Source organism: Palaemon carinicauda, chromosome 10, assembly GCF_036898095.1.
Source record: "Palaemon carinicauda isolate YSFRI2023 chromosome 10, ASM3689809v2, whole genome shotgun sequence".
In the NCBI taxonomy this organism is placed as follows: Eukaryota; Metazoa; Arthropoda; class Malacostraca; order Decapoda; family Palaemonidae; genus Palaemon; species Palaemon carinicauda.
The window spans coordinates 24,198,114-24,203,113 of record NC_090734.1 but is presented as its reverse complement, the minus strand read 5'-3'; positions in this window follow the sequence as shown (position 1 = coordinate 24,203,113).

Below are 5,000 nucleotides of genomic sequence, written 5' to 3'. Positions count from 1 at the left end.
CAGGGACGTATTGAAGGGTGTAATTGTATTCAGCCACGGCAGAGAGATGTCGGCGTTGCCCGCCCGGCAACGCCGACATCTCTCTGCCGTGGCTGAATACAATTACAATCAGACTGTTGAGTAAAGGCGTGCACCAGAGGCATGTGGTCTGTGCGAATGACGAAGGGCGTAACTTCTAAAAAATGGCGAAAGTGACGGACAGCCAAGTGCACCGCCAGCATTTCTCGATCGAAGGTAGAATAACCCGATTCTGCCTTGGACAGTTTTCTGCTGAAGAAGGCCAATAGGCTGGGCGAGCCGTTGACCACCTGCTCGAGTACTGCACCAATAGAGACATCGCTGGCATCGGTGGAGAGAAGGAGAGGGGCATGTGGTATAGGAAAAGTGAGAGCCGCAGCAGTTGATAGGGCCTTCTTTGCATTGCAGAAGTCTGCTTCTTGAAGGGGACCCCACTTCAGGTCCTTTGGCTTGCCCTTGAGGGAGGCGTAGAGGGGAGCAAGATTGGCGGCAATGGCTGGCAGAAAACGGTGATAATAGTTGATCATGCCCAAGAATTCCTGCAGAGCTTTGACGGTCGAGGGCACGAGGAAGTTCTGAATGGCTGCTACCTTCTCAGGGAGGGGGGGGACTCCTTCAGGAGTGATGCGGTGCCCTAAGAACGACACTTCTTTGGCGCCAAAGGTACACTTGTCGTTCCGGACCACAAGGCCGTTTTGTTGCAGGCGGTCGAGCACGATGCGCAGGTGACGGAGGTGTTCCTCTTTTGAGGAGGAGAACACAAGTATGTCGTCCACATAACATACACAGAAAAGAAGGTTCCCTAATATGCCATCCATGAGATGTTGAAACGTGGCCCCAGCATTACGAAGGCCAAAACAGGAGTAATTGAAGGTGTATGTACCAAACGGAGTGGTGATGGCATTCTTGGGGATGTCTTCTGGGTTCATAGGCACCTGATAATACCCATTCAGGATGTCAAGTGTAGAGAAAACCTTTGCTTTGTGGAGGTAGGAAGTCACGTCGGCAATGTTTAGGAGGGGGTAATGATCCGGTTCTATTTGCTTGTTCAGGCGCCTGTAATCCCTGCAGAGACGGAGGGAGACGTCTTTCTTCAGAACGATGTGTAAGGGTGACGACCATGGGCTGGAAGCCTTTTGGCAAAGGCCCATTTCCTCCATTTCGGCGAACGTCTGTTTGGCGGCTGCCAATCGTTCCGGTGCCAGACGTCTAAATTTTGCGAGGACTGGGGGTCCCGTCGTCTTGATATGGTGATAAATACCGTGCTTGGCAGGAAACCGTGGGCGTTTGGCAAAGTTCTGGAGGGAAAACTTCCGGGTACGACGTGAGGAGGTAGGCGTAGGTATCCGTGGGTGCGCTAATGTGGAGAGCGAGGTTAGAGGGGGTGGGGTGAAGAGGTGTCGACAAGTACGAGTCTGCGTTGACCAATCGTCAGTGGGCGACATCGACCAGAAGGTGGAAATGAGAGAGGAAATCCGCACCGAGGATTGGCAATGTGACGTCAGCAACGAGAAACTTCCAATTGAATTTACCGTTTCCAAACGATAATGTGAGGTTCTCATAACCGTAGGTGGGTATCGCAGATCCGTTGGCAGCTACCAAGCGGACGTCGGCAGATATAGACAGAATACGTCGTGTCTTGAAGAGTTTTCTTGGCAAAAGAGAACGACAAGCACCTGTGTCTACCAAAAATCGCACGCCCGTTCCTGCATCATGTAAAAAGAAAAGATTAGAAACACGAGAGGCCACCGCCACGAGCGATGGCCTACTTACACGTTTTTTGGCCACTGACAATCCTCGGCACATTTCATTGCAGTTGCCCCGAATCTGAAGTGGTAGTAGCAAAATTGCGGCGGATGGGAGGTAGTAAGTGGCTGTAGAAGTCGTTTGTTGGGGTGCGAACGATTGTTGGGTGGTGGGCGGCTTTGTCGCTGCTTCGGTACGTCACGGTGTAGGAGTGTATGTCCTACGGCATTCATGTCAGCTTCGGTTGGCGTTGAATAGGCATCCTCTTCGTCAGGGGTGGAGGCATTGATGGAGGTCTTGAAGTGGCTGTCCATAAGGGCGTCGGCTTTGGTCATCAAGTCCTTTATGGGTAAACTATCGACATCGGGTATGGCAGCGCGTATAGGTCCGGGTAAACGGCGTATCCAAAGGGCACGAAGTAGGTTCACCTCACGAGGAGAGCCGCCTGCGGCAGGTTGAAGGCGAGCGATACTGGTCATTTCCCTGAGGGCAAGCGAAGCCTTTTGGTTCCCCATGGTTGTTGCGAGAGCTGAAAAAGCTTTGCTACACTGGCGGCTGGCGACGGTGAGTACTGCTGCAGAAGGTATTTTTGAGGGCGTCATACGCTATTGGGGTGTCTCTTTGTTCACAAAGCCAGTCGGATATTCCCGGGAAGGTGTACTCGGGTATTGCCGCGAGAACATAATCTGCTTTGGTGGGTGAGCGAGTCATGCCCTTGATGCGAAACTGGACTTCTGCACGCTGAAACTAAGCAAGCGCCTCTCCGCTGGCGAACGGTGAAAGTTTCAATGGAGCAGCTGCAGCGTCAACTTCTCTAGAGTCTGTCATAGTACCAACGATGGAGGGGTGAGGGGGGTGGGTGTGGAAGGCGGTGGGAGTGAGTCGACTTCCGGGGTCACCAATGTGACGGGCCGAGAGAAGGTTGTGAACTCAAAGGCAGTGTGAAAGCAACTGAGTTAATTTGTTATAGAACACTCGCCTTTATATACAAAACCTCAAGGCAACAGGAAATTACATGTTCAAGAAACTGACAATGTTACATAGGAGAAACGCAGACATGTTTATTCAGGTTCTTCTTAGTGCGAGGGAAGAGCGAAGATACAAGCAAAATATATGCAAAATGAATTATGTACGATCGTGTGACACACGGTTGGTACAAATGTACGACTATCATCTTTCTTTGGGATTTATAAAGCATTAGTCCAATAATAGCCCAATATATGAATCAGGAAATAATGTAACTTTTATGTGTTTAGAAATCTTATGTGAAACCTTAAAATCTTCCCAAAAATTCCCTGTTTTATATGGAACTGGTAAACCTTCCTTAGCGTAAAATGGAAATTTGTAAAATCTTGTCCACTTGTTCCCTTACCAAAAAGCCATTCAATCAAAGTTATATACTTATGAACACTCATGAATCCTTATTTTAGAATACATTTGATAACCTATCATTGTAGATTCAACAAACTTCAGGATAATCATAAATCCACCATTGATTTTCAGTATATGAATACCTTAAGGAAACAATTGAAAAATAATAACCTAAGTAAAGATGATGGTGAGACAGGGGTATATGTAATTCCATATACGGAAGGATTACGAGGAAAGGTATATTGGCCGCTCGTTGAAAGAGAAAATATGGTACACAATGCAGCTTTTAGAACAGGGCATTGCTGCAATGCCATAGCTCGACCCACTTGAAAGAAGTCATGAAATTTAATTTAAAAGGCTGAAAGTATTTACATATATGTCAGGGTAATGAGGAGAACTATAGAATGTGCTATGATCTCTTTGAATAGGGTCTTCGGCGGTATCACGGGAATAGCAGATTTCAACATCAGTGAGGAAATCTTTAGGCGAAGGAGAATCTGTAGAAATACTCGAAACAAGGTAAAGTGGAAGAATAAAAACCCTTCCTTTTTCAGAATAGACTAGTCACAGAAAATCTTAAATATCTTCCTCAATAAACCATTTTTTTTTCAATTAAAGAAGACAGACCTAATGTGTTTCTCAAAAATAAATATGCCGTGGAGAATCACACCAAAAATTTTGAAAGAGTCTTGCAGATTTAAAGAAACATTATCAATGCTGAGATCCAGATGTTCAGGAGCAACTGTCCATGACATTCTTTCAATCATACTTTATTTTTTTAGGATTCAACTTCATACCCCATAATTTGCACTAATTTTAGCTAGATTTCTATTGTGTGATTCAGCAAAGCCAGATCTACATTCAGGATATGGAATTAATGCATACATCGTACCATCATCTGCGTATGCAACACGCTTGTTTATTTAGGCCAAACCACATGTAAAGTGCATATAGTATGAATAGTATTGGGCCAAGAAAACTACCCATAGGAACACAAGATATCACGTTCCTATAGTCACTATGGTGCCCATCAACAACAACTGTTTGTGATCTATTACTTAAAAATACAATAATGATGTCAAGAACCGACCCACCCACTCCCAACCTTTTCAGTTTGAAAACAAGGGCCTCTTAAGTAACACTGACAAATGCAGCAATAAAATTAATGTCAATCATACGAGCATCCTGATCCCAAATACAGGTATTCCTCTACAACAATGGAGATTGTAAGAAGTAGATCACTTGTTTCAAGGCCTTTACGAAAATCAAATTGTAAATTAGGTAACAGATGGTTATCTTCAGGAAACCTATTAAGACTTCTTGCTAGATGACGTACAAAAACTTTAGACAATATGGGAGTTATGGATATTAAGCGGTAATCAGTTGGATTTTAGCTACCAAAAACACATTTGAATAGTGGAGTAACATCAAAAATTATCCAACAAGTGCTAAAAGGTATTTTTGCTAACATGCGCAACATAAGAAATAACTTTAGAGCTAAGAAATCTGCACTCTTTATTAGAAATAAAGGAAACATACCATTTGAGTGTAGACCTTCATGAATATCAAAGTCCATCAAGATTGACTCAATTTCACGAGATCGAAAAGGTGAACTAATTGTCCTAGCCAAAGGAAAACAGGAATGAGGTATATCAAATTTCTCATTACTCTGCTTACTGTTAAACACATCAGCTGAAAGGGTTGCTTTTTTTTTTCCTTTCGACAGTGAGTGACAGCTTTCAAGTTTAAATAAAGGAAAACTGTTGTATCTACACCAAATAGTGCAGAATTATGGATAATCCACCACTTATGTTCCTAGTTGTACCAGAAAGGATTTCTTTTATTGTTAAATTGTATTCTTTTTT